At 50.8% G+C, this 26,806-nt stretch overlaps 27 non-coding genes across 27 annotated transcripts; all 27 read right to left on the bottom strand.

Annotated features, from left to right (window-relative positions):
• Window positions 1-1,132: 1,132 nt before the first annotated feature.
• Window positions 1,133-1,204, bottom strand: TRNAD-GUC (transfer RNA aspartic acid (anticodon GUC)). The gene has a single exon. It is a non-coding gene; the product is annotated as a tRNA-Asp (tRNA).
• Window positions 1,205-1,726: 522 nt separating this feature from the next.
• Window positions 1,727-1,812, bottom strand: TRNAY-GUA (transfer RNA tyrosine (anticodon GUA)). Its single transcript is given in 2 exon segments — window positions 1,727-1,762; window positions 1,776-1,812. It is a non-coding gene; the product is annotated as a tRNA-Tyr (tRNA).
• A 1,063-nt stretch (window positions 1,813-2,875) lies between these two features.
• On the bottom strand, window positions 2,876-2,947 carry TRNAE-CUC (transfer RNA glutamic acid (anticodon CUC)). Its single transcript has one exon. It is a non-coding gene; the product is annotated as a tRNA-Glu (tRNA).
• Window positions 2,948-4,096: 1,149 nt separating this feature from the next.
• TRNAD-GUC (transfer RNA aspartic acid (anticodon GUC)) lies at window positions 4,097-4,168 on the bottom strand. The gene has a single exon. It is a non-coding gene; the product is annotated as a tRNA-Asp (tRNA).
• Window positions 4,169-4,691: 523 nt separating this feature from the next.
• On the bottom strand, window positions 4,692-4,777 carry TRNAY-GUA (transfer RNA tyrosine (anticodon GUA)). The gene is given in 2 exon segments: window positions 4,692-4,727; window positions 4,741-4,777. It is a non-coding gene; the product is annotated as a tRNA-Tyr (tRNA).
• Window positions 4,778-5,840: 1,063 nt separating this feature from the next.
• Window positions 5,841-5,912, bottom strand: TRNAE-CUC (transfer RNA glutamic acid (anticodon CUC)). The gene has a single exon. It is a non-coding gene; the product is annotated as a tRNA-Glu (tRNA).
• A 1,149-nt stretch (window positions 5,913-7,061) lies between these two features.
• Window positions 7,062-7,133, bottom strand: TRNAD-GUC (transfer RNA aspartic acid (anticodon GUC)). The gene has a single exon. It is a non-coding gene; the product is annotated as a tRNA-Asp (tRNA).
• Window positions 7,134-7,656: 523 nt separating this feature from the next.
• Window positions 7,657-7,742, bottom strand: TRNAY-GUA (transfer RNA tyrosine (anticodon GUA)). The gene is given in 2 exon segments: window positions 7,657-7,692; window positions 7,706-7,742. It is a non-coding gene; the product is annotated as a tRNA-Tyr (tRNA).
• A 1,063-nt stretch (window positions 7,743-8,805) lies between these two features.
• Window positions 8,806-8,877, bottom strand: TRNAE-CUC (transfer RNA glutamic acid (anticodon CUC)). The gene has a single exon. It is a non-coding gene; the product is annotated as a tRNA-Glu (tRNA).
• Window positions 8,878-10,026: 1,149 nt separating this feature from the next.
• On the bottom strand, window positions 10,027-10,098 carry TRNAD-GUC (transfer RNA aspartic acid (anticodon GUC)). The gene has a single exon. It is a non-coding gene; the product is annotated as a tRNA-Asp (tRNA).
• A 519-nt stretch (window positions 10,099-10,617) lies between these two features.
• TRNAY-GUA (transfer RNA tyrosine (anticodon GUA)) lies at window positions 10,618-10,703 on the bottom strand. Its single transcript is given in 2 exon segments — window positions 10,618-10,653; window positions 10,667-10,703. It is a non-coding gene; the product is annotated as a tRNA-Tyr (tRNA).
• Window positions 10,704-11,766: 1,063 nt separating this feature from the next.
• Window positions 11,767-11,838, bottom strand: TRNAE-CUC (transfer RNA glutamic acid (anticodon CUC)). Its single transcript has one exon. It is a non-coding gene; the product is annotated as a tRNA-Glu (tRNA).
• Window positions 11,839-12,987: 1,149 nt separating this feature from the next.
• Window positions 12,988-13,059, bottom strand: TRNAD-GUC (transfer RNA aspartic acid (anticodon GUC)). Its single transcript has one exon. It is a non-coding gene; the product is annotated as a tRNA-Asp (tRNA).
• Window positions 13,060-13,580: 521 nt separating this feature from the next.
• TRNAY-GUA (transfer RNA tyrosine (anticodon GUA)) lies at window positions 13,581-13,666 on the bottom strand. Its single transcript is given in 2 exon segments — window positions 13,581-13,616; window positions 13,630-13,666. It is a non-coding gene; the product is annotated as a tRNA-Tyr (tRNA).
• A 1,063-nt stretch (window positions 13,667-14,729) lies between these two features.
• Window positions 14,730-14,801, bottom strand: TRNAE-CUC (transfer RNA glutamic acid (anticodon CUC)). The gene has a single exon. It is a non-coding gene; the product is annotated as a tRNA-Glu (tRNA).
• A 1,149-nt stretch (window positions 14,802-15,950) lies between these two features.
• On the bottom strand, window positions 15,951-16,022 carry TRNAD-GUC (transfer RNA aspartic acid (anticodon GUC)). Its single transcript has one exon. It is a non-coding gene; the product is annotated as a tRNA-Asp (tRNA).
• Window positions 16,023-16,541: 519 nt separating this feature from the next.
• TRNAY-GUA (transfer RNA tyrosine (anticodon GUA)) lies at window positions 16,542-16,627 on the bottom strand. The gene is given in 2 exon segments: window positions 16,542-16,577; window positions 16,591-16,627. It is a non-coding gene; the product is annotated as a tRNA-Tyr (tRNA).
• Window positions 16,628-17,690: 1,063 nt separating this feature from the next.
• On the bottom strand, window positions 17,691-17,762 carry TRNAE-CUC (transfer RNA glutamic acid (anticodon CUC)). Its single transcript has one exon. It is a non-coding gene; the product is annotated as a tRNA-Glu (tRNA).
• A 1,149-nt stretch (window positions 17,763-18,911) lies between these two features.
• On the bottom strand, window positions 18,912-18,983 carry TRNAD-GUC (transfer RNA aspartic acid (anticodon GUC)). Its single transcript has one exon. It is a non-coding gene; the product is annotated as a tRNA-Asp (tRNA).
• Window positions 18,984-19,502: 519 nt separating this feature from the next.
• On the bottom strand, window positions 19,503-19,588 carry TRNAY-GUA (transfer RNA tyrosine (anticodon GUA)). The gene is given in 2 exon segments: window positions 19,503-19,538; window positions 19,552-19,588. It is a non-coding gene; the product is annotated as a tRNA-Tyr (tRNA).
• A 1,063-nt stretch (window positions 19,589-20,651) lies between these two features.
• Window positions 20,652-20,723, bottom strand: TRNAE-CUC (transfer RNA glutamic acid (anticodon CUC)). Its single transcript has one exon. It is a non-coding gene; the product is annotated as a tRNA-Glu (tRNA).
• A 1,149-nt stretch (window positions 20,724-21,872) lies between these two features.
• Window positions 21,873-21,944, bottom strand: TRNAD-GUC (transfer RNA aspartic acid (anticodon GUC)). The gene has a single exon. It is a non-coding gene; the product is annotated as a tRNA-Asp (tRNA).
• A 517-nt stretch (window positions 21,945-22,461) lies between these two features.
• On the bottom strand, window positions 22,462-22,547 carry TRNAY-GUA (transfer RNA tyrosine (anticodon GUA)). Its single transcript is given in 2 exon segments — window positions 22,462-22,497; window positions 22,511-22,547. It is a non-coding gene; the product is annotated as a tRNA-Tyr (tRNA).
• A 1,063-nt stretch (window positions 22,548-23,610) lies between these two features.
• Window positions 23,611-23,682, bottom strand: TRNAE-CUC (transfer RNA glutamic acid (anticodon CUC)). The gene has a single exon. It is a non-coding gene; the product is annotated as a tRNA-Glu (tRNA).
• A 1,149-nt stretch (window positions 23,683-24,831) lies between these two features.
• Window positions 24,832-24,903, bottom strand: TRNAD-GUC (transfer RNA aspartic acid (anticodon GUC)). Its single transcript has one exon. It is a non-coding gene; the product is annotated as a tRNA-Asp (tRNA).
• A 517-nt stretch (window positions 24,904-25,420) lies between these two features.
• TRNAY-GUA (transfer RNA tyrosine (anticodon GUA)) lies at window positions 25,421-25,506 on the bottom strand. The gene is given in 2 exon segments: window positions 25,421-25,456; window positions 25,470-25,506. It is a non-coding gene; the product is annotated as a tRNA-Tyr (tRNA).
• Window positions 25,507-26,569: 1,063 nt separating this feature from the next.
• Window positions 26,570-26,641, bottom strand: TRNAE-CUC (transfer RNA glutamic acid (anticodon CUC)). The gene has a single exon. It is a non-coding gene; the product is annotated as a tRNA-Glu (tRNA).
• Between the last annotated feature and the right edge of the window lie 165 nt (window positions 26,642-26,806).

Genomic DNA, 26,806 nt, shown 5'->3' with positions numbered 1-26,806 from the left:
AGAGCAGCTGCCCCAAGACATACCAGCAGGGTCAGGCCACCTCTGCTTCTGTCACAGTGTTTGCTCATCAACTACAGAAAGCACTGAAAAGCACATCAATCTAACACTGGCAAGATAGTCTTTACTGCGCTTTCGAGAACATCAACAGACACAGAAAACACGCTGCTTTCAGGCACATCCCCAACAGAGCAACCTACTCGACCTTAAATAGGCTCAGAACTCGGGAGAGTTTGCATCCCTGCAAGATGCAAGGAACCTTCATAACACACAAGGAACTGGAGAGCGGAAAACAGCAAGAACCAATTATAACCATCCAGAAAAATACCAGTCACTGTTCTAGGTCAGCGCCTCTTCTCAGGGCAGCAGCGGGGGTCAGCGCCAATTTATAGGGACCCCTGCCGGAGGGCAGCAGCCCTTCTCGGGGATCCCTGGAGCTCGTCCAAGGCCTCGACAAAGCTCTCAAGTTAGCCCAGACCCGATCATGAGCGCTTCTCCAAGCCCAGGCGGTTACTTTGGATGCTGGCTCCCCTTGGCCTGAGTTTAGAGTGTTAGGAACAGGACTACAAGTCCCAGAATACACTGCTATTACCTGACCGGAATTTGGTACTCGTGCTGGACCTAGGCAATATAAGATCTCTGATGAGGCTGGTCGAGAGTGCAGGCCAGTGGAAATGTTACTTTCACAAAATGACTGGAAGTTCTAAACCATTAGACTTAAACAAAGAGCTTTTTAAAACGCTTCACCGTCATAGAAAACAAATCCTCATTCAGAGCACGACCCATCCTTTCATTGATGTTTCTTTAAAAAAGAAAACGGGCTTAAATGCATTATGTTGATCATGCAGTCCTTTGATTTTCATGTCAACAATAACCCTTCGTGCACGTTTCTTTTTCCAGTAAAGTACACAGAAGCTGAACATGAAAAGGCAGAAATGCTTCCCAAAAAGTGTGCGACTTAAAAATCGCCCGTGATTGATTTGAAAAATGATGAAATTGCATTAGTAAACCTTTCAGTTAACGGAGATGACGTCATGCATGAAAAGCACCAGTACACGGTAGCAGGGGTGTCACATTCTAGATGCCATTTAAAATAGGGATAGAATTGTCATGCTTTAAAAAAGCCGACTGAATCCTCCCCGTCGGGGAATTGAACCCCGGTCTCCCGCGTGACAGGCGGGGATACTGACCACTATACTAACGAGGAACCGATGCATCTCGTCCTGCTGGGCCGCTCCTCATGTGTCCTTCAAGCCGCCTCTCCACGATATGCTGCTGGTTCGTGCCATTTATCAACTCCTTCACACCAACACAGGTTGGGGGGGGGGGGGGGGGCAGAGGTTCAACAAACACACACACTCTCTCCCACGATACACACACAAACACACTCACCCCTCACACCTCACAGCAGCCCTCTCGCCTCCCAGCAGACGCTCTCAGCAGCATCCCCTGATGCCAGAGTCGCCACAACCAGCTCCCAGGGCTGCTTCAGCCCAGGGGCCCCCGGCTCTGTCTGATGAGGGGGCATTGCAGCGGGGGCTGCACACAGGGGGCGGGCGGTTCGACTCTCCCACAAGCCTCCCGCCCCCCCCCCCCCCTCGCCCGGAGGAGAGAGCTGGGCTGTAAAGGTGAAGAGAGGAGGCAGGAAAAGCCCCGGCGTGTGAGGGTCTGAGAAAGAGGCGCTTTCTATTGTGAAGCAGAGGGAAAAAAAGTGAAGAGTTTGCAAAAATCCTTCGAGCCGGATTTGAACCAGCGACCTAAGGATGACAGACACTCCACTACAGTCCTCCGCTCTACCAACTGAGCTATCGAAGGCTAGGTTGGGAGGGTATGACAAGGCGCTGTATCACATGAGGAGTGGGCAGGAGCCCAGCCATCTACACACTTTACTGTTTCTAAACACCAACTCAAGGGCTTGAGAAAACACCAAACCCTCCAATGGAGACTTTCCTTTCCTAAACAAAGCAAGCAAAGGAAAAGAAACAGGCCACCTGCGTTTCTCAAAACTTCTTCCAAATGCTAGCACATCACTTAGCGCACCTTAGAACAACCAGTCCCGACACAGTTACAGTTACAAACTACCTTATAAACGCCTCTCAAGGGCGACTGTGACTGGCGCCCCGGACCAAACACCCCCCTTCTCTCCAGGCCCCCAGGTGGAAGAATAGGAGACCTCACCCGGAGGATACAGACTCCAGAGTGACGGTCTAGACCCGACCTTTGTGAGACATGACTGCACCAGGGCCGGACTGGCCAGGAGGCTAAAGAGAGAGCCCCCGCCGTACAGACAGACTGAGGCACTCCGCCCATCCTGCGTAAAACCGGGCTTGAGGAGCAGTGTCCCGCCCGCCCGTGTGCCTCTCTCCCGCCGATGCTGCTTTTCCCCATCTGGCTTTCCTTTCATAGTACTTTCATCCTCTTTGCCTCCTTCCACCCAGCAGATATCCGCGAAACTAGGTGGCTCGCAAAACACTGTCAGTCTGACAATTGGCTCGGGCCTGTAAACAGATTGGGAAGCAGCCATCTCCGAAGATATAGTATTGCAATCTTCAGAAGCAAGTCTCTTCCTTTCAAAGTTGTCTTGAAACTAGACTCTTGATAGAACTGGAGACCCATAGAAACAGGCCTCCTGGATTCGCCAATGCATCTTCCAAGTGGAAATACATCCGTTGTGAAGAATAAGCTTTGACGACCAGCATTGACTTTTCTATCAGTGCTTTGTCTCTGTCCCTGAAAGGTGACGTTGTTATTAGCAGGTGGCAAGTCAAGTAAAGAAGAAATGTACGTAAAGAAAGATTTGCGATGTAAAACCTTCAAAAACGTGTTTAAATAGGAGGCCCAAAAAAATGGAAGTACAGAGTGTAAAAAAAATGTCCCCTTCCCTGACCGGGAATCGAACCCGGGCCGCGGCGGTGAGAGCGCCGAATCCTAACCACTAGACCACCAGGGAGCACCCACTCCTCCCTTAGAGCAGCTGCCCCAAGACATACCAGCAGGGTCAGGCCACCTCTGCTTCTGTCACAGTGTTTGCTCATCAACTACAGAAAGCACTGAAAAGCACATCAATCTAACACTGGCAAGATAGTCTTTACTGCGCTTTCGAGAACATCAACAGACACAGAAAACACGCTGCTTTCAGGCACATCCCCAACAGAGCAACCTACTCGACCTTAAATAGGCTCAGAACTCGGGAGAGTTTGCATCCCTGCAAGATGCAAGGAACCTTCATAACACACAAGGAACTGGAGAGCGGAAAACAGCAAGAACCAATTATAACCATCCAGAAAAATACCAGTCACTGTTCTAGGTCAGCGCCTCTTCTCAGGGCAGCAGCGGGGGTCAGCGCCAATTTATAGGGACCCCTGCCGGAGGGCAGCAGCCCTTCTCGGGGATCCCTGGAGCTCGTCCAAGGCCTCGACAAAGCTCTCAAGTTAGCCCAGACCCGATCATGAGCGCTTCTCCAAGCCCAGGCGGTTACTTTGGATGCTGGCTCCCCTTGGCCTGAGTTTAGAGTGTTAGGAACAGGACTACAAGTCCCAGAATACACTGCTATTACCTGACCGGAATTTGGTACTCGTGCTGGACCTAGGCAATATAAGATCTCTGATGAGGCTGGTCGAGAGTGCAGGCCAGTGGAAATGTTACTTTCACAAAATGACTGGAAGTTCTAAACCATTAGACTTAAACAAAGAGCTTTTTAAAACGCTTCACCGTCATAGAAAACAAATCCTCATTCAGAGCACGACCCATCCTTTCATTGATGTTTCTTTAAAAAAGAAAACGGGCTTAAATGCATTATGTTGATCATGCAGTCCTTTGATTTTCATGTCAACAATAACCCTTCGTGCACGTTTCTTTTTCCAGTAAAGTACACAGAAGCTGAACATGAAAAGGCAGAAATGCTTCCCAAAAAGTGTGCGACTTAAAAATCGCCCGTGATTGATTTGAAAAATGATGAAATTGCATTAGTAAACCTTTCAGTTAACGGAGATGACGTCATGCATGAAAAGCACCAGTACACGGTAGCAGGGGTGTCACATTCTAGATGCCATTTAAAATAGGGATAGAATTGTCATGCTTTAAAAAAGCCGACTGAATCCTCCCCGTCGGGGAATTGAACCCCGGTCTCCCGCGTGACAGGCGGGGATACTGACCACTATACTAACGAGGAACCGATGCATCTCGTCCTGCTGGGCCGCTCCTCATGTGTCCTTCAAGCCGCCTCTCCACGATATGCTGCTGGTTCGTGCCATTTATCAACTCCTTCACACCAACACAGGTTGGGGGGGGGGGGGGGGGGCAGAGGTTCAACAAACACACACACTCTCTCCCACGATACACACACAAACACACTCACCCCTCACACCTCACAGCAGCCCTCTCGCCTCCCAGCAGACGCTCTCAGCAGCATCCCCTGATGCCAGAGTCGCCACAACCAGCTCCCAGGGCTGCTTCAGCCCAGGGGCCCCCGGCTCTGTCTGATGAGGGGGCATTGCAGCGGGGGCTGCACACAGGGGGCGGGCGGTTCGACTCTCCCACAAGCCTCCCGCCCCCCCCCCCCCCTCGCCCGGAGGAGAGAGCTGGGCTGTAAAGGTGAAGAGAGGAGGCAGGAAAAGCCCCGGCGTGTGAGGGTCTGAGAAAGAGGCGCTTTCTATTGTGAAGCAGAGGGAAAAAAAGTGAAGAGTTTGCAAAAATCCTTCGAGCCGGATTTGAACCAGCGACCTAAGGATGACAGACACTCCACTACAGTCCTCCGCTCTACCAACTGAGCTATCGAAGGCTAGGTTGGGAGGGTATGACAAGGCGCTGTATCACATGAGGAGTGGGCAGGAGCCCAGCCATCTACACACTTTACTGTTTCTAAACACCAACTCAAGGGCTTGAGAAAACACCAAACCCTCCAATGGAGACTTTCCTTTCCTAAACAAAGCAAGCAAAGGAAAAGAAACAGGCCACCTGCGTTTCTCAAAACTTCTTCCAAATGCTAGCACATCACTTAGCGCACCTTAGAACAACCAGTCCCGACACAGTTACAGTTACAAACTACCTTATAAACGCCTCTCAAGGGCGACTGTGACTGGCGCCCCGGACCAAACACCCCCCTTCTCTCCAGGCCCCCAGGTGGAAGAATAGGAGACCTCACCCGGAGGATACAGACTCCAGAGTGACGGTCTAGACCCGACCTTTGTGAGACATGACTGCACCAGGGCCGGACTGGCCAGGAGGCTAAAGAGAGAGCCCCCGCCGTACAGACAGACTGAGGCACTCCGCCCATCCTGCGTAAAACCGGGCTTGAGGAGCAGTGTCCCGCCCGCCCGTGTGCCTCTCTCCCGCCGATGCTGCTTTTCCCCATCTGGCTTTCCTTTCATAGTACTTTCATCCTCTTTGCCTCCTTCCACCCAGCAGATATCCGCGAAACTAGGTGGCTCGCAAAACACTGTCAGTCTGACAATTGGCTCGGGCCTGTAAACAGATTGGGAAGCAGCCATCTCCGAAGATATAGTATTGCAATCTTCAGAAGCAAGTCTCTTCCTTTCAAAGTTGTCTTGAAACTAGACTCTTGATAGAACTGGAGACCCATAGAAACAGGCCTCCTGGATTCGCCAATGCATCTTCCAAGTGGAAATACATCCGTTGTGAAGAATAAGCTTTGACGACCAGCATTGACTTTTCTATCAGTGCTTTGTCTCTGTCCCTGAAAGGTGACGTTGTTATTAGCAGGTGGCAAGTCAAGTAAAGAAGAAATGTACGTAAAGAAAGATTTGCGATGTAAAACCTTCAAAAACGTGTTTAAATAGGAGGCCCAAAAAAATGGAAGTACAGAGTGTAAAAAAAATGTCCCCTTCCCTGACCGGGAATCGAACCCGGGCCGCGGCGGTGAGAGCGCCGAATCCTAACCACTAGACCACCAGGGAGCACCCACTCCTCCCTTAGAGCAGCTGCCCCAAGACATACCAGCAGGGTCAGGCCACCTCTGCTTCTGTCACAGTGTTTGCTCATCAACTACAGAAAGCACTGAAAAGCACATCAATCTAACACTGGCAAGATAGTCTTTACTGCGCTTTCGAGAACATCAACAGACACAGAAAACACGCTGCTTTCAGGCACATCCCCAACAGAGCAACCTACTCGACCTTAAATAGGCTCAGAACTCGGGAGAGTTTGCATCCCTGCAAGATGCAAGGAACCTTCATAACACACAAGGAACTGGAGAGCGGAAAACAGCAAGAACCAATTATAACCATCCAGAAAAATACCAGTCACTGTTCTAGGTCAGCGCCTCTTCTCAGGGCAGCAGCGGGGGTCAGCGCCAATTTTTAGGGACCCCTGCCGGAGGGCAGCAGCCCTTCTCGGGGATCCCTGGAGCTCGTCCAAGGCCTCGACAAAGCTCTCAAGTTAGCCCAGACCCGATCATGAGCGCTTCTCCAAGCCCAGGCGGTTACTTTGGATGCTGGCTCCCCTTGGCCTGAGTTTAGAGTGTTAGGAACAGGACTACAAGTCCCAGAATACACTGCTATTACCTGACCGGAATTTGGTACTCGTGCTGGACCTAGGCAATATAAGATCTCTGATGAGGCTGGTCGAGAGTGCAGGCCAGTGGAAATGTTACTTTCACAAAATGACTGGAAGTTCTAAACCATTAGACTTAAACAAAGAGCTTTTTAAAACGCTTCACCGTCATAGAAAACAAATCCTCATTCAGAGCACGACCCATCCTTTCATTGATGTTTCTTTAAAAAAGAAAACGGGCTTAAATGCATTATGTTGATCATGCAGTCCTTTGATTTTCATGTCAACAATAACCCTTCGTGCACGTTTCTTTTTCCAGTAAAGTACACAGAAGCTGAACATGAAAAGGCAGAAATGCTTCCCAAAAAGTGTGCGACTTAAAAATCGCCCGTGATTGATTTGAAAAATGATGAAATTGCATTAGTAAACCTTTCAGTTAACGGAGATGACGTCATGCATGAAAAGCACCAGTACACGGTAGCAGGGGTGTCACATTCTAGATGCCATTTAAAATAGGGATAGAATTGTCATGCTTTAAAAAAGCCGACTGAATCCTCCCCGTCGGGGAATTGAACCCCGGTCTCCCGCGTGACAGGCGGGGATACTGACCACTATACTAACGAGGAACCGATGCATCTCGTCCTGCTGGGCCGCTCCTCATGTGTCCTTCAAGCCGCCTCTCCACGATATGCTGCTGGTTCGTGCCATTTATCAACTCCTTCACACCAACACAGGTTGGGGGGGGGGGGGGGGGGCAGAGGTTCAACAAACACACACACTCTCTCCCACGATACACACACAAACACACTCACCCCTCACACCTCACAGCAGCCCTCTCGCCTCCCAGCAGACGCTCTCAGCAGCATCCCCTGATGCCAGAGTCGCCACAACCAGCTCCCAGGGCTGCTTCAGCCCAGGGGCCCCCGGCTCTGTCTGATGAGGGGGCATTGCAGCGGGGGCTGCACACAGGGGGCGGGCGGTTCGACTCTCCCACAAGCCTCCCGCCCCCCCCCCCCCCTCGCCCGGAGGAGAGAGCTGGGCTGTAAAGGTGAAGAGAGGAGGCAGGAAAAGCCCCGGCGTGTGAGGGTCTGAGAAAGAGGCGCTTTCTATTGTGAAGCAGAGGGAAAAAAAGTGAAGAGTTTGCAAAAATCCTTCGAGCCGGATTTGAACCAGCGACCTAAGGATGACAGACACTCCACTACAGTCCTCCGCTCTACCAACTGAGCTATCGAAGGCTAGGTTGGGAGGGTATGACAAGGCGCTGTATCACATGAGGAGTGGGCAGGAGCCCAGCCATCTACACACTTTACTGTTTCTAAACACCAACTCAAGGGCTTGAGAAAACACCAAACCCTCCAATGGAGACTTTCCTTTCCTAAACAAAGCAAGCAAAGGAAAAGAAACAGGCCACCTGCGTTTCTCAAAACTTCTTCCAAATGCTAGCACATCACTTAGCGCACCTTAGAACAACCAGTCCCGACACAGTTACAGTTACAAACTACCTTATAAACGCCTCTCAAGGGCGACTGTGACTGGCGCCCCGGACCAAACACCCCCCTTCTCTCCAGGCCCCCAGGTGGAAGAATAGGAGACCTCACCCGGAGGATACAGACTCCAGAGTGACGGTCTAGACCCGACCTTTGTGAGACATGACTGCACCAGGGCCGGACTGGCCAGGAGGCTAAAGAGAGAGCCCCCGCCGTACAGACAGACTGAGGCACTCCGCCCATCCTGCGTAAAACCGGGCTTGAGGAGCAGTGTCCCGCCCGCCCGTGTGCCTCTCTCCCGCCGATGCTGCTTTTCCCCATCTGGCTTTCCTTTCATAGTACTTTCATCCTCTTTGCCTCCTTCCACCCAGCAGATATCCGCGAAACTAGGTGGCTCGCAAAACACTGTCAGTCTGACAATTGGCTCGGGCCTGTAAACAGATTGGGAAGCAGCCATCTCCGAAGATATAGTATTGCAATCTTCAGAAGCAAGTCTCTTCCTTTCAAAGTTGTCTTGAAACTAGACTCTTGATAGAACTGGAGACCCATAGAAACAGGCCTCCTGGATTCGCCAATGCATCTTCCAAGTGGAAATACATCCGTTGTGAAGAATAAGCTTTGACGACCAGCATTGACTTTTCTATCAGTGCTTTGTCTCTGTCCCTGAAAGGTGACGTTGTTATTAGCAGGTGGCAAGTCAAGTAAAGAAGAAATGTACGTAAAGAAAGATTTGCGATGTAAAACCTTCAAAAACGTGTTTAAATAGGAGGCCCAAAAAAATGGAAGTACAGAGTGTAAAAAAAATGTCCCCTTCCCTGACCGGGAATCGAACCCGGGCCGCGGCGGTGAGAGCGCCGAATCCTAACCACTAGACCACCAGGGAGCACCCACTCCTCCCTTAGAGCAGCTGCCCCAAGACATACCAGCAGGGTCAGGCCACCTCTGCTTCTGTCACAGTGTTTGCTCATCAACTACAGAAAGCACTGAAAAGCACATCAATCTAACACTGGCAAGATAGTCTTTACTGCGCTTTCGAGAACATCAACAGACACAGAAAACACGCTGCTTTCAGGCACATCCCCAACAGAGCAACCTACTCGACCTTAAATAGGCTCAGAACTCGGGAGAGTTTGCATCCCTGCAAGATGCAAGGAACCTTCATAACACACAAGGAACTGGAGAGCGGAAAACAGCAAGAACCAATTATAACCATCCAGAAAAATACCAGTCACTGTTCTAGGTCAGCGCCTCTTCTCAGGGCAGCAGCGGGGGTCAGCGCCAATTTTTAGGGACCCCTGCCGGAGGGCAGCAGCCCTTCTCGGGGATCCCTGGAGCTCGTCCAAGGCCTCGACAAAGCTCTCAAGTTAGCCCAGACCCGATCATGAGCGCTTCTCCAAGCCCAGGCGGTTACTTTGGATGCTGGCTCCCCTTGGCCTGAGTTTAGAGTGTTAGGAACAGGACTACAAGTCCCAGAATACACTGCTATTACCTGACCGGAATTTGGTACTCGTGCTGGACCTAGGCAATATAAGATCTCTGATGAGGCTGGTCGAGAGTGCAGGCCAGTGGAAATGTTACTTTCACAAAATGACTGGAAGTTCTAAACCATTAGACTTAAACAAAGAGCTTTTTAAAACGCTTCACCGTCATAGAAAACAAATCCTCATTCAGAGCACGACCCATCCTTTCATTGATGTTTCTTTAAAAAAGAAAACGGGCTTAAATGCATTATGTTGATCATGCAGTCCTTTGATTTTCATGTCAACAATAACCCTTCGTGCACGTTTCTTTTTCCAGTAAAGTACACAGAAGCTGAACATGAAAAGGCAGAAATGCTTCCCAAAAAGTGTGCGACTTAAAAATCGCCCGTGATTGATTTGAAAAATGATGAAATTGCATTAGTAAACCTTTCAGTTAACGGAGATGACGTCATGCATGAAAAGCACCAGTACACGGTAGCAGGGGTGTCACATTCTAGATGCCATTTAAAATAGGGATAGAATTGTCATGCTTTAAAAAAGCCGACTGAATCCTCCCCGTCGGGGAATTGAACCCCGGTCTCCCGCGTGACAGGCGGGGATACTGACCACTATACTAACGAGGAACCGATGCATCTCGTCCTGCTGGGCCGCTCCTCATGTGTCCTTCAAGCCGCCTCTCCACGATATGCTGCTGGTTCGTGCCATTTATCAACTCCTTCACACCAACACAGGTTGGGGGGGGGGGGGGCAGAGGTTCAACAAACACACACACTCTCTCCCACGATACACACACAAACACACTCACCCCTCACACCTCACAGCAGCCCTCTCGCCTCCCAGCAGACGCTCTCAGCAGCATCCCCTGATGCCAGAGTCGCCACAACCAGCTCCCAGGGCTGCTTCAGCCCAGGGGCCCCCGGCTCTGTCTGATGAGGGGGCATTGCAGCGGGGGCTGCACACAGGGGGCGGGCGGTTCGACTCTCCCACAAGCCTCCCGCCCCCCCCCCCCCCTCGCCCGGAGGAGAGAGCTGGGCTGTAAAGGTGAAGAGAGGAGGCAGGAAAAGCCCCGGCGTGTGAGGGTCTGAGAAAGAGGCGCTTTCTATTGTGAAGCAGAGGGAAAAAAAGTGAAGAGTTTGCAAAAATCCTTCGAGCCGGATTTGAACCAGCGACCTAAGGATGACAGACACTCCACTACAGTCCTCCGCTCTACCAACTGAGCTATCGAAGGCTAGGTTGGGAGGGTATGACAAGGCGCTGTATCACATGAGGAGTGGGCAGGAGCCCAGCCATCTACACACTTTACTGTTTCTAAACACCAACTCAAGGGCTTGAGAAAACACCAAACCCTCCAATGGAGACTTTCCTTTCCTAAACAAAGCAAGCAAAGGAAAAGAAACAGGCCACCTGCGTTTCTCAAAACTTCTTCCAAATGCTAGCACATCACTTAGCGCACCTTAGAACAACCAGTCCCGACACAGTTACAGTTACAAACTACCTTATAAACGCCTCTCAAGGGCGACTGTGACTGGCGCCCCGGACCAAACACCCCCCTTCTCTCCAGGCCCCCAGGTGGAAGAATAGGAGACCTCACCCGGAGGATACAGACTCCAGAGTGACGGTCTAGACCCGACCTTTGTGAGACATGACTGCACCAGGGCCGGACTGGCCAGGAGGCTAAAGAGAGAGCCCCCGCCGTACAGACAGACTGAGGCACTCCGCCCATCCTGCGTAAAACCGGGCTTGAGGAGCAGTGTCCCGCCCGCCCGTGTGCCTCTCTCCCGCCGATGCTGCTTTTCCCCATCTGGCTTTCCTTTCATAGTACTTTCATCCTCTTTGCCTCCTTCCACCCAGCAGATATCCGCGAAACTAGGTGGCTCGCAAAACACTGTCAGTCTGACAATTGGCTCGGGCCTGTAAACAGATTGGGAAGCAGCCATCTCCGAAGATATAGTATTGCAATCTTCAGAAGCAAGTCTCTTCCTTTCAAAGTTGTCTTGAAACTAGACTCTTGATAGAACTGGAGACCCATAGAAACAGGCCTCCTGGATTCGCCAATGCATCTTCCAAGTGGAAATACATCCGTTGTGAAGAATAAGCTTTGACGACCAGCATTGACTTTTCTATCAGTGCTTTGTCTCTGTCCCTGAAAGGTGACGTTGTTATTAGCAGGTGGCAAGTCAAGTAAAGAAGAAATGTACGTAAAGAAAGATTTGCGATGTAAAACCTTCAAAAACGTGTTTAAATAGGAGGCCCAAAAAAATGGAAGTACAGAGTGTAAAAAAAATGTCCCCTTCCCTGACCGGGAATCGAACCCGGGCCGCGGCGGTGAGAGCGCCGAATCCTAACCACTAGACCACCAGGGAGCACCCACTCCTCCCTTAGAGCAGCTGCCCCAAGACATACCAGCAGGGTCAGGCCACCTCTGCTTCTGTCACAGTGTTTGCTCATCAACTACAGAAAGCACTGAAAAGCACATCAATCTAACACTGGCAAGATAGTCTTTACTGCGCTTTCGAGAACATCAACAGACACAGAAAACACGCTGCTTTCAGGCACATCCCCAACAGAGCAACCTACTCGACCTTAAATAGGCTCAGAACTCGGGAGAGTTTGCATCCCTGCAAGATGCAAGGAACCTTCATAACACACAAGGAACTGGAGAGCGGAAAACAGCAAGAACCAATTATAACCATCCAGAAAAATACCAGTCACTGTTCTAGGTCAGCGCCTCTTCTCAGGGCAGCAGCGGGGGTCAGCGCCAATTTTTAGGGACCCCTGCCGGAGGGCAGCAGCCCTTCTCGGGGATCCCTGGAGCTCGTCCAAGGCCTCGACAAAGCTCTCAAGTTAGCCCAGACCCGATCATGAGCGCTTCTCCAAGCCCAGGCGGTTACTTTGGATGCTGGCTCCCCTTGGCCTGAGTTTAGAGTGTTAGGAACAGGACTACAAGTCCCAGAATACACTGCTATTACCTGACCGGAATTTGGTACTCGTGCTGGACCTAGGCAATATAAGATCTCTGATGAGGCTGGTCGAGAGTGCAGGCCAGTGGAAATGTTACTTTCACAAAATGACTGGAAGTTCTAAACCATTAGACTTAAACAAAGAGCTTTTTAAAACGCTTCACCGTCATAGAAAACAAATCCTCATTCAGAGCACGACCCATCCTTTCATTGATGTTTCTTTAAAAAAGAAAACGGGCTTAAATGCATTATGTTGATCATGCAGTCCTTTGATTTTCATGTCAACAATAACCCTTCGTGCACGTTTCTTTTTCCAGTAAAGTACACAGAAGCTGAACATGAAAAGGCAGAAATGCTTCCCAAAAAGTGTGCGACTTAAAAATCGCCCGTGATTGATTTGAAAAATGATGAAATTGCATTAGTAAACCTTTCAGTTAACGGAGATGACGTCATGCATGAAAAGCACCAGTACACGGTAGCAGGGGTGTCACATTCTAGATGCCATTTAAAATAGGGATAGAATTGTCATGCTTTAAAAAAGCCGACTGAATCCTCCCCGTCGGGGAATTGAACCCCGGTCTCCCGCGTGACAGGCGGGGATACTGACCACTATACTAACGAGGAACCGATGCATCTCGTCCTGCTGGGCCGCTCCTCATGTGTCCTTCAAGCCGCCTCTCCACGATATGCTGCTGGTTCGTGCCATTTATCAACTCCTTCACACCAACACAGGTTGGGGGGGGGGGGGGGGCAGAGGTTCAACAAACACACACACTCTCTCCCACGATACACACACAAACACACTCACCCCTCACACCTCACAGCAGCCCTCTCGCCTCCCAGCAGACGCTCTCAGCAGCATCCCCTGATGCCAGAGTCGCCACAACCAGCTCCCAGGGCTGCTTCAGCCCAGGGGCCCCCGGCTCTGTCTGATGAGGGGGCATTGCAGCGGGGGCTGCACACAGGGGGCGGGCGGTTCGACTCTCCCACAAGCCTCCCGCCCCCCCCCCCCCCTCGCCCGGAGGAGAGAGCTGGGCTGTAAAGGTGAAGAGAGGAGGCAGGAAAAGCCCCGGCGTGTGAGGGTCTGAGAAAGAGGCGCTTTCTATTGTGAAGCAGAGGGAAAAAAAGTGAAGAGTTTGCAAAAATCCTTCGAGCCGGATTTGAACCAGCGACCTAAGGATGACAGACACTCCACTACAGTCCTCCGCTCTACCAACTGAGCTATCGAAGGCTAGGTTGGGAGGGTATGACAAGGCGCTGTATCACATGAGGAGTGGGCAGGAGCCCAGCCATCTACACACTTTACTGTTTCTAAACACCAACTCAAGGGCTTGAGAAAACACCAAACCCTCCAATGGAGACTTTCCTTTCCTAAACAAAGCAAGCAAAGGAAAAGAAACAGGCCACCTGCGTTTCTCAAAACTTCTTCCAAATGCTAGCACATCACTTAGCGCACCTTAGAACAACCAGTCCCGACACAGTTACAGTTACAAACTACCTTATAAACGCCTCTCAAGGGCGACTGTGACTGGCGCCCCGGACCAAACACCCCCCTTCTCTCCAGGCCCCCAGGTGGAAGAATAGGAGACCTCACCCGGAGGATACAGACTCCAGAGTGACGGTCTTGACCCGACCTTTGTGAGACATGACTGCACCAGGGCCGGACTGGCCAGGAGGCTAAAGAGAGAGCCCCCGCCGTACAGACAGACTGAGGCACTCCGCCCATCCTGCGTAAAACCGGGCTTGAGGAGCAGTGTCCCGCCCGCCCGTGTGCCTCTCTCCCGCCGATGCTGCTTTTCCCCATCTGGCTTTCCTTTCATAGTACTTTCATCCTCTTTGCCTCCTTCCACCCAGCAGATATCCGCGAAACTAGGTGGCTCGCAAAACACTGTCAGTCTGACAATTGGCTCGGGCCTGTAAACAGATTGGGAAGCAGCCATCTCCGAAGATATAGTATTGCAATCTTCAGAAGCAAGTCTCTTCCTTTCAAAGTTGTCTTGAAACTAGACTCTTGATAGAACTGGAGACCCATAGAAACAGGCCTCCTGGATTCGCCAATGCATCTTCCAAGTGGAAATACATCCGTTGTGAAGAATAAGCTTTGACGACCAGCATTGACTTTTCTATCAGTGCTTTGTCTCTGTCCCTGAAAGGTGACGTTGTTATTAGCAGGTGGCAAGTCAAGTAAAGAAGAAATGTACGTAAAGAAAGATTTGCGATGTAAAACCTTCAAAAACGTGTTTAAATAGGAGGCCCAAAAAAATGGAAGTACAGAGTGTAAAAAAAATGTCCCCTTCCCTGACCGGGAATCGAACCCGGGCCGCGGCGGTGAGAGCGCCGAATCCTAACCACTAGACCACCAGGGAGCACCCACTCCTCCCTTAGAGCAGCTGCCCCAAGACATACCAGCAGGGTCAGGCCACCTCTGCTTCTGTCACAGTGTTTGCTCATCAACTACAGAAAGCACTGAAAAGCACATCAATCTAACACTGGCAAGATAGTCTTTACTGCGCTTTCGAGAACATCAACAGACACAGAAAACACGCTGCTTTCAGGCACATCCCCAACAGAGCAACCTACTCGACCTTAAATAGGCTCAGAACTCGGGAGAGTTTGCATCCCTGCAAGATGCAAGGAACCTTCATAACACACAAGGAACTGGAGAGCGGAAAACAGCAAGAACCAATTATAACCATCCAGAAAAATACCAGTCACTGTTCTAGGTCAGCGCCTCTTCTCAGGGCAGCAGCGGGGGTCAGCGCCAATTTTTAGGGACCCCTGCCGGAGGGCAGCAGCCCTTCTCGGGGATCCCTGGAGCTCGTCCAAGGCCTCGACAAAGCTCTCAAGTTAGCCCAGACCCGATCATGAGCGCTTCTCCAAGCCCAGGCGGTTACTTTGGATGCTGGCTCCCCTTGGCCTGAGTTTAGAGTGTTAGGAACAGGACTACAAGTCCCAGAATACACTGCTATTACCTGACCGGAATTTGGTACTCGTGCTGGACCTAGGCAATATAAGATCTCTGATGAGGCTGGTCGAGAGTGCAGGCCAGTGGAAATGTTACTTTCACAAAATGACTGGAAGTTCTAAACCATTAGACTTAAACAAAGAGCTTTTTAAAACGCTTCACCGTCATAGAAAACAAATCCTCATTCAGAGCACGACCCATCCTTTCATTGATGTTTCTTTAAAAAAGAAAACGGGCTTAAATGCATTATGTTGATCATGCAGTCCTTTGATTTTCATGTCAACAATAACCCTTCGTGCACGTTTCTTTTTCCAGTAAAGTACACAGAAGCTGAACATGAAAAGGCAGAAATGCTTCCCAAAAAGTGTGCGACTTAAAAATCGCCCGTGATTGATTTGAAAAATGATGAAATTGCATTAGTAAACCTTTCAGTTAACGGAGATGACGTCATGCATGAAAAGCACCAGTACACGGTAGCAGGGGTGTCACATTCTAGATGCCATTTAAAATAGGGATAGAATTGTCATGCTTTAAAAAAGCCGACTGAATCCTCCCCGTCGGGGAATTGAACCCCGGTCTCCCGCGTGACAGGCGGGGATACTGACCACTATACTAACGAGGAACCGATGCATCTCGTCCTGCTGGGCCGCTCCTCATGTGTCCTTCAAGCCGCCTCTCCACGATATGCTGCTGGTTCGTGCCATTTATCAACTCCTTCACACCAACACAGGTTGGGGGGGGGGGGGGCAGAGGTTCAACAAACACACACACTCTCTCCCACGATACACACACAAACACACTCACCCCTCACACCTCACAGCAGCCCTCTCGCCTCCCAGCAGACGCTCTCAGCAGCATCCCCTGATGCCAGAGTCGCCACAACCAGCTCCCAGGGCTGCTTCAGCCCAGGGGCCCCCGGCTCTGTCTGATGAGGGGGCATTGCAGCGGGGGCTGCACACAGGGGGCGGGCGGTTCGACTCTCCCACAAGCCTCCCGCCCCCCCCCCCCCCTCGCCCGGAGGAGAGAGCTGGGCTGTAAAGGTGAAGAGAGGAGGCAGGAAAAGCCCCGGCGTGTGAGGGTCTGAGAAAGAGGCGCTTTCTATTGTGAAGCAGAGGGAAAAAAAGTGAAGAGTTTGCAAAAATCCTTCGAGCCGGATTTGAACCAGCGACCTAAGGATGACAGACACTCCACTACAGTCCTCCGCTCTACCAACTGAGCTATCGAAGGCTAGGTTGGGAGGGTATGACAAGGCGCTGTATCACATGAGGAGTGGGCAGGAGCCCAGCCATCTACACACTTTACTGTTTCTAAACACCAACTCAAGGGCTTGAGAAAACACCAAACCCTCCAATGGAGACTTTCCTTTCCTAAACAAAGCAAGCAAAGGAAAAGAAACAGGCCACCTGCGTTTCTCAAAACTTCTTCCAAATGCTAGCACATCACTTAGCGCACCTTAGAACAACCAGTCCCGACACAGTTACAGTTACAAACTACCTTATAAACGCCTCTCAAGGGCGACTGTGACTGGCGCCCCGGACCAAACACCCCCCTTCTCTCCAGGCCCCCAGGTGGAAGAATAGGAGACCTCACCCGGAGGATACAGACTCCAGAGTGACGGTCTAGACCCGACCTTTGTGAGACATGACTGCACCAGGGCCGGACTGGCCAGGAGGCTAAAGAGAGAGCCCCCGCCGTACAGACAGACTGAGGCACTCCGCCCATCCTGCGTAAAACCGGGCTTGAGGAGCAGTGTCCCGCCCGCCCGTGTGCCTCTCTCCCGCCGATGCTGCTTTTCCCCATCTGGCTTTCCTTTCATAGTACTTTCATCCTCTTTGCCTCCTTCCACCCAGCAGATATCCGCGAAACTAGGTGGCTCGCAAAACACTGTCAGTCTGACAATTGGCTCGGGCCTGTAAACAGATTGGGAAGCAGCCATCTCCGAAGATATAGTATTGCAATCTTCAGAAGCAAGTCTCTTCCTTTCAAAGTTGTCTTGAAACTAGACTCTTGATAGAACTGGAGACCCATAGAAACAGGCCTCCTGGATTCGCCAATGCATCTTCCAAGTGGAAATACATCCGTTGTGAAGAATAAGCTTTGACGACCAGCATTGACTTTTCTATCAGTGCTTTGTCTCTGTCCCTGAAAGGTGACGTTGTTATTAGCAGGTGGCAAGTCAAGTAAAGAAGAAATGTACGTAAAGAAAGATTTGCGATGTAAAACCTTCAAAAACGTGTTTAAATAGGAGGCCCAAAAAAATGGAAGTACAGAGTGTAAAAAAAATGTCCCCTTCCCTGACCGGGAATCGAACCCGGGCCGCGGCGGTGAGAGCGCCGAATCCTAACCACTAGACCACCAGGGAGCACCCACTCCTCCCTTAGAGCAGCTGCCCCAAGACATACCAGCAGGGTCAGGCCACCTCTGCTTCTGTCACAGTGTTTGCTCATCAACTACAGAAAGCACTGAAAAGCACATCAATCTAACACTGGCAAGATAGTCTTTACTGCGCTTTCGAGAACATCAACAGACACAGAAAACACGCTGCTTTCAGGCACATCCCCAACAGAGCAACCTACTCGACCTTAAATAGGCTCAGAACTCGGGAGAGTTTGCATCCCTGCAAGATGCAAGGAACCTTCATAACACACAAGGAACTGGAGAGCGGAAAACAGCAAGAACCAATTATAACCATCCAGAAAAATACCAGTCACTGTTCTAGGTCAGCGCCTCTTCTCAGGGCAGCAGCGGGGGTCAGCGCCAATTTTTAGGGACCCCTGCCGGAGGGCAGCAGCCCTTCTCGGGGATCCCTGGAGCTCGTCCAAGGCCTCGACAAAGCTCTCAAGTTAGCCCAGACCCGATCATGAGCGCTTCTCCAAGCCCAGGCGGTTACTTTGGATGCTGGCTCCCCTTGGCCTGAGTTTAGAGTGTTAGGAACAGGACTACAAGTCCCAGAATACACTGCTATTACCTGACCGGAATTTGGTACTCGTGCTGGACCTAGGCAATATAAGATCTCTGATGAGGCTGGTCGAGAGTGCAGGCCAGTGGAAATGTTACTTTCACAAAATGACTGGAAGTTCTAAACCATTAGACTTAAACAAAGAGCTTTTTAAAACGCTTCACCGTCATAGAAAACAAATCCTCATTCAGAGCACGACCCATCCTTTCATTGATGTTTCTTTAAAAAAGAAAACGGGCTTAAATGCATTATGTTGATCATGCAGTCCTTTGATTTTCATGTCAACAATAACCCTTCGTGCACGTTTCTTTTTCCAGTAAAGTACACAGAAGCTGAACATGAAAAGGCAGAAATGCTTCCCAAAAAGTGTGCGACTTAAAAATCGCCCGTGATTGATTTGAAAAATGATGAAATTGCATTAGTAAACCTTTCAGTTAACGGAGATGACGTCATGCATGAAAAGCACCAGTACACGGTAGCAGGGGTGTCACATTCTAGATGCCATTTAAAATAGGGATAGAATTGTCATGCTTTAAAAAAGCCGACTGAATCCTCCCCGTCGGGGAATTGAACCCCGGTCTCCCGCGTGACAGGCGGGGATACTGACCACTATACTAACGAGGAACCGATGCATCTCGTCCTGCTGGGCCGCTCCTCATGTGTCCTTCAAGCCGCCTCTCCACGATATGCTGCTGGTTCGTGCCATTTATCAACTCCTTCACACCAACACAGGTTGGGGGGGGGGGGGGCAGAGGTTCAACAAACACACACACTCTCTCCCACGATACACACACAAACACACTCACCCCTCACACCTCACAGCAGCCCTCTCGCCTCCCAGCAGACGCTCTCAGCAGCATCCCCTGATGCCAGAGTCGCCACAACCAGCTCCCAGGGCTGCTTCAGCCCAGGGGCCCCCGGCTCTGTCTGATGAGGGGGCATTGCAGCGGGGGCTGCACACAGGGGGCGGGCGGTTCGACTCTCCCACAAGCCTCCCGCCCCCCCCCCCCCCTCGCCCGGAGGAGAGAGCTGGGCTGTAAAGGTGAAGAGAGGAGGCAGGAAAAGCCCCGGCGTGTGAGGGTCTGAGAAAGAGGCGCTTTCTATTGTGAAGCAGAGGGAAAAAAAGTGAAGAGTTTGCAAAAATCCTTCGAGCCGGATTTGAACCAGCGACCTAAGGATGACAGACACTCCACTACAGTCCTCCGCTCTACCAACTGAGCTATCGAAGGCTAGGTTGGGAGGGTATGACAAGGCGCTGTATCACATGAGGAGTGGGCAGGAGCCCAGCCATCTACACACTTTACTGTTTCTAAACACCAACTCAAGGGCTTGAGAAAACACCAAACCCTCCAATGGAGACTTTCCTTTCCTAAACAAAGCAAGCAAAGGAAAAGAAACAGGCCACCTGCGTTTCTCAAAACTTCTTCCAAATGCTAGCACATCACTTAGCGCACCTTAGAACAACCAGTCCCGACACAGTTACAGTTACAAACTACCTTATAAACGCCTCTCAAGGGCGACTGTGACTGGCGCCCCGGACCAAACACCCCCCTTCTCTCCAGGCCCCCAGGTGGAAGAATAGGAGACCTCACCCGGAGGATACAGACTCCAGAGTGACGGTCTTGACCCGACCTTTGTGAGACATGACTGCACCAGGGCCGGACTGGCCAGGAGGCTAAAGAGAGAGCCCCCGCCGTACAGACAGACTGAGGCACTCCGCCCATCCTGCGTAAAACCGGGCTTGAGGAGCAGTGTCCCGCCCGCCCGTGTGCCTCTCTCCCGCCGATGCTGCTTTTCCCCATCTGGCTTTCCTTTCATAGTACTTTCATCCTCTTTGCCTCCTTCCACCCAGCAGATATCCGCGAAACTAGGTGGCTCGCAAAACACTGTCAGTCTGACAATTGGCTCGGGCCTGTAAACAGATTGGGAAGCAGCCATCTCCGAAGATATAGTATTGCAATCTTCAGAAGCAAGTCTCTTCCTTTCAAAGTTGTCTTGAAACTAGACTCTTGATAGAACTGGAGACCCATAGAAACAGGCCTCCTGGATTCGCCAATGCATCTTCCAAGTGGAAATACATCCGTTGTGAAGAATAAGCTTTGACGACCAGCATTGACTTTTCTATCAGTGCTTTGTCTCTGTCCCTGAAAGGTGACGTTGTTATTAGCAGGTGGCAAGTCAAGTAAAGAAGAAATGTACGTAAAGAAAGATTTGCGATGTAAAACCTTCAAAAACGTGTTTAAATAGGAGGCCCAAAAAAATGGAAGTACAGAGTGTAAAAAAAATGTCCCCTTCCCTGACCGGGAATCGAACCCGGGCCGCGGCGGTGAGAGCGCCGAATCCTAACCACTAGACCACCAGGGAGCACCCACTCCTCCCTTAGAGCAGCTGCCCCAAGACATACCAGCAGGGTCAGGCCACCTCTGCTTCTGTCACAGTGTTTGCTCATCAACTACAGAAAGCACTGAAAAGCACATCAATCTAACACTGGCAAGATAGTCTTTACTGCGCTTTCGAGAACATCAACAGACACAGAAAACACGCTGCTTTCAGGCACATCCCCAACAGAGCAACCTACTCGACCTTAAATAGGCTCAGAACTCGGGAGAGTTTGCATCCCTGCAAGATGCAAGGAACCTTCATAACACACAAGGAACTGGAGAGCGGAAAACAGCAAGAACCAATTATAACCATCCAGAAAAATACCAGTCACTGTTCTAGGTCAGCGCCTCTTCTCAGGGCAGCAGCGGGGGTCAGCGCCAATTTTTAGGGACCCCTGCCGGAGGGCAGCAGCCCTTCTCGAGGATCCCTGGAGCTCGTCCAAGGCCTCGACAAAGCTCTCAAGTTAGCCCAGACCCGATCATGAGCGCTTCTCCAAGCCCAGGCGGTTACTTTGGATGCTGGCTCCCCTTGGCCTGAGTTTAGAGTGTTAGGAACAGGACTACAAGTCCCAGAATACACTGCTATTACCTGACCGGAATTTGGTACTCGTGCTGGACCTAGGCAATATAAGATCTCTGATGAGGCTGGTCGAGAGTGCAGGCCAGTGGAAATGTTACTTTCACAAAATGACTGGAAGTTCTAAACCATTAGACTTAAACAAAGAGCTTTTTAAAACGCTTCACCGTCATAGAAAACAAATCCTCATTCAGAGCACGACCCATCCTTTCATTGATGTTTCTTTAAAAAAGAAAACGGGCTTAAATGCATTATGTTGATCATGCAGTCCTTTGATTTTCATGTCAACAATAACCCTTCGTGCACGTTTCTTTTTCCAGTAAAGTACACAGAAGCTGAACATGAAAAGGCAGAAATGCTTCCCAAAAAGTGTGCGACTTAAAAATCGCCCGTGATTGATTTGAAAAATGATGAAATTGCATTAGTAAACCTTTCAGTTAACGGAGATGACGTCATGCATGAAAAGCACCAGTACACGGTAGCAGGGGTGTCACATTCTAGATGCCATTTAAAATAGGGATAGAATTGTCATGCTTTAAAAAAGCCGACTGAATCCTCCCCGTCGGGGAATTGAACCCCGGTCTCCCGCGTGACAGGCGGGGATACTGACCACTATACTAACGAGGAACCGATGCATCTCGTCCTGCTGGGCCGCTCCTCATGTGTCCTTCAAGCCGCCTCTCCACGATATGCTGCTGGTTCGTGCCATTTATCAACTCCTTCACACCAACACAGGTTGGGGGGGGGGGGGCAGAGGTTCAACAAACACACACACTCTCTCCCACGATACACACACAAACACACTCACCCCTCACACCTCACAGCAGCCCTCTCGCCTCCCAGCAGACGCTCTCAGCAGCATCCCCTGATGCCAGAGTCGCCACAACCAGCTCCCAGGGCTGCTTCAGCCCAGGGGCCCCCGGCTCTGTCTGATGAGGGGGCATTGCAGCGGGGGCTGCACACAGGGGGCGGGCGGTTCGACTCTCCCACAAGCCTCCCGCCCCCCCCCCCCCTCGCCCGGAGGAGAGAGCTGGGCTGTAAAGGTGAAGAGAGGAGGCAGGAAAAGCCCCGGCGTGTGAGGGTCTGAGAAAGAGGCGCTTTCTATTGTGAAGCAGAGGGAAAAAAAGTGAAGAGTTTGCAAAAATCCTTCGAGCCGGATTTGAACCAGCGACCTAAGGATGACAGACACTCCACTACAGTCCTCCGCTCTACCAACTGAGCTATCGAAGGCTAGGTTGGGAGGGTATGACAAGGCGCTGTATCACATGAGGAGTGGGCAGGAGCCCAGCCATCTACACACTTTACTGTTTCTAAACACCAACTCAAGGGCTTGAGAAAACACCAAACCCTCCAATGGAGACTTTCCTTTCCTAAACAAAGCAAGCAAAGGAAAAGAAACAGGCCACCTGCGTTTCTCAAAACTTCTTCCAAATGCTAGCACATCACTTAGCGCACCTTAGAACAACCAGTCCCGACACAGTTACAGTTACAAACTACCTTATAAACGCCTCTCAAGGGCGACTGTGACTGGCGCCCCGGACCAAACACCCCCCTTCTCTCCAGGCCCCCAGGTGGAAGAATAGGAGACCTCACCCGGAGGATACAGACTCCAGAGTGACGGTCTTGACCCGACCTTTGTGAGACATGACTGCACCAGGGCCGGACTGGCCAGGAGGCTAAAGAGAGAGCCCCCGCCGTACAGACAGACTGAGGCACTCCGCCCATCCTGCGTAAAACCGGGCTTGAGGAGCAGTGTCCCGCCCGCCCGTGTGCCTCTCTCCCGCCGATGCTGCTTTTCCCCATCTGGCTTTCCTTTCATAGTACTTTCATCCTCTTTGCCTCCTTCCACCCAGCAGATATCCGCGAAACTAGGTGGCTCGCAAAACACTGTCAGTCTGACAATTGGCTCGGGCCTGTAAACAGATTGGGAAGCAGCCATCTCCGAAGATATAGTATTGCAATCTTCAGAAGCAAGTCTCTTCCTTTCAAAGTTGTCTTGAAACTAGACTCTTGATAGAACTGGAGACCCATAGAAACAGGCCTCCTGGATTCGCCAATGCATCTTCCAAGTGGAAATACATCCGTTGTGAAGAATAAGCTTTGACGACCAGCATTGACTTTTCTATCAGTGCTTTGTCTCTGTCCCTGAAAGGTGACGTTGTTATTAGCAGGTGGCAAGTCAAGTAAAGAAGAAATGTACGTAAAGAAAGATTTGCGATGTAAAACCTTCAAAAACGTGTTTAAATAGGAGGCCCAAAAAAATGGAAGTACAGAGTGTAAAAAAAATGTCCCCTTCCCTGACCGGGAATCGAACCCGGGCCGCGGCGGTGAGAGCGCCGAATCCTAACCACTAGACCACCAGGGAGCACCCACTCCTCCCTTAGAGCAGCTGCCCCAAGACATACCAGCAGGGTCAGGCCACCTCTGCTTCTGTCACAGTGTTTGCTCATCAACTACAGAAAGCACTGAAAAGCACATCAATCTAACACTGGCAAGATAGTCTTTACTGCGCTTTCGAGAACATCAACAGACACAGAAAACACGCTGCTTTCAGGCACATCCCCAACAGAGCAACCTACTCGACCTTAAATAGGCTCAGAACTCGGGAGAGTTTGCATCCCTGCAAGATGCAAGGAACCTTCATAACACACAAGGAACTGGAGAGCGGAAAACAGCAAGAACCAATTATAACCATCCAGAAAAATACCAGTCACTGTTCTAGGTCAGCGCCTCTTCTCAGGGCAGCAGCGGGGGTCAGCGCCAATTTTTAGGGACCCCTGCCGGAGGGCAGCAGCCCTTCTCGAGGATCCCTGGAGCTCGTCCAAGGCCTCGACAAAGCTCTCAAGTTAGCCCAGACCCGATCATGAGCGCTTCTCCAAGCCCAGGCGGTTACTTTGGATGCTGGCTCCCCTTGGCCTGAGTTTAGAGTGTTAGGAACAGGACTACAAGTCCCAGAATACACTGCTATTACCTGACCGGAATTTGGTACTCGTGCTGGACCTAGGCAATATAAGATCTCTGATGAGGCTGGTCGAGAGTGCAGGCCAGTGGAAATGTTACTTTCACAAAATGACTGGAAGTTCTAAACCATTAGACTTAAACAAAGAGCTTTTTAAAACGCTTCACCGTCATAGAAAACAAATCCTCATTCAGAGCACGACCCATCCTTTCATTGATGTTTCTTTAAAAAAGAAAACGGGCTTAAATGCATTATGTTGATCATGCAGTCCTTTGATTTTCATGTCAACAATAACCCTTCGTGCACGTTTCTTTTTCCAGTAAAGTACACAGAAGCTGAACATGAAAAGGCAGAAATGCTTCCCAAAAAGTGTGCGACTTAAAAATCGCCCGTGATTGATTTGAAAAATGATGAAATTGCATTAGTAAACCTTTCAGTTAACGGAGATGACGTCATGCATGAAAAGCACCAGTACACGGTAGCAGGGGTGTCACATTCTAGATGCCATTTAAAATAGGGATAGAATTGTCATGCTTTAAAAAAGCCGACTGAATCCTCCCCGTCGGGGAATTGAACCCCGGTCTCCCGCGTGACAGGCGGGGATACTGACCACTATACTAACGAGGAACCGATGCATCTCGTCCTGCTGGGCCGCTCCTCATGTGTCCTTCAAGCCGCCTCTCCACGATATGCTGCTGGTTCGTGCCATTTATCAACTCCTTCACACCAACACAGGTTGGGGGGGGGGGGGCAGAGGTTCAACAAACACACACACTCTCTCCCACGATACACACACAAACACACTCACCCCTCACACCTCACAGCAGCCCTCTCGCCTCCCAGCAGACGCTCTCAGCAGCATCCCCTGATGCCAGAGTCGCCACAACCAGCTCCCAGGGCTGCTTCAGCCCAGGGGCCCCCGGCTCTGTCTGATGAGGGGGCATTGCAGCGGGGGCTGCACACAGGGGGCGGGCGGTTCGACTCTCCCACAAGCCTCCCGCCCCCCCCCCCCCTCGCCCGGAGGAGAGAGCTGGGCTGTAAAGGTGAAGAGAGGAGGCAGGAAAAGCCCCGGCGTGTGAGGGTCTGAGAAAGAGGCGCTTTCTATTGTGAAGCAGAGGGAAAAAAAGTGAAGAGTTTGCAAAAATCCTTCGAGCCGGATTTGAACCAGCGACCTAAGGATGACAGACACTCCACTACAGTCCTCCGCTCTACCAACTGAGCTATCGAAGGCTAGGTTGGGAGGGTATGACAAGGCGCTGTATCACATGAGGAGTGGGCAGGAGCCCAGCCATCTACACACTTTACTGTTTCTAAACACCAACTCAAGGGCTTGAGAAAACACCAAACCCTCCAATGGAGACTTTCCTTTCCTAAACAAAGCAAGCAAAGGAAAAGAAACAGGCCACCTGCGTTTCTCAAAACTTCTTCCAAATGCTAGCACATCACTTAGCGCACCTTAGAACAACCAGTCCCGACACAGTTACAGTTACAAACTAGCTTATAAACGCCTCTCAAGGGCGACTGTGACTGGCGCCCCGGACCAAACACCCCCCTTCTCTCCAGGCCCCCAGGTGGAAGAATAGGAGACCTCACCCGGAGGATACAGACTCCAGAGTGACGGTCTAGACCCGACCTTTGTGAGACATGACTGCACCAGGGCCGGACTGGCCAGGAGGCTAAAGAGAGAGCCCCCGCCGTACAGACAGACTGAGGCACTCCGCCCATCCTGCGTAAAACCGGGCTTGAGGAGCAGTGTCCCGCCCGCCCGTGTGCCTCTCTCCCGCCGATGCTGCTTTTCCCCATCTGGCTTTCCTTTCATAGTACTTTCATCCTCTTTGCCTCCTTCCACCCAGCAGATATCCGCGAAACTAGGTGGCTCGCAAAACACTGTCAGTCTGACAATTGGCTCGGGCCTGTAAACAGATTGGGAAGCAGCCATCTCCGAAGATATAGTATTGCAATCTTCAGAAGCAAGTCTCTTCCTTTCAAAGTTGTCTTGAAACTAGACTCTTGATAGAACTGGAGACCCATAGAAACAGGCCTCCTGGATTCGCCAATGCATCTTCCAAGTGGAAATACATCCGTTGTGAAGAATAAGCTTTGACGACCAGCATTGACTTTTCTATCAGTGCTTTGTCTCTGTCCCTGAAAGGTGACGTTGTTATTAGCAGGTGGCAAGTCAAGTAAAGAAGAAATGTACGTAAAGAAAGATTTGCGATGTAAAACCTTCAAAAACGTGTTTAAATAGGAGGCCCAAAAAAATGGAAGTACAGAGTGTAAAAAAAATGTCCCCTTCCCTGACCGGGAATCGAACCCGGGCCGCGGCGGTGAGAGCGCCGAATCCTAACCACTAGACCACCAGGGAGCACCCACTCCTCCCTTAGAGCAGCTGCCCCAAGACATACCAGCAGGGTCAGGCCACCTCTGCTTCTGTCACAGTGTTTGCTCATCAACTACAGAAAGCACTGAAAAGCACATCAATCTAACACTGGCAAGATAGTCTTTACTGCGCTTTCGAGAACATCAACAG

The sequence above is a fragment of the Lissotriton helveticus genome, chromosome 1_2, assembly GCF_964261635.1.
Source record: "Lissotriton helveticus chromosome 1_2, aLisHel1.1, whole genome shotgun sequence".
Lineage (NCBI taxonomy): Eukaryota > Metazoa > Chordata > Amphibia > Caudata > Salamandridae > Lissotriton > Lissotriton helveticus.
The sequence above is the reverse complement of the archived record's forward strand: the minus strand, read 5'-3'. Positions and strand labels throughout refer to the sequence as shown.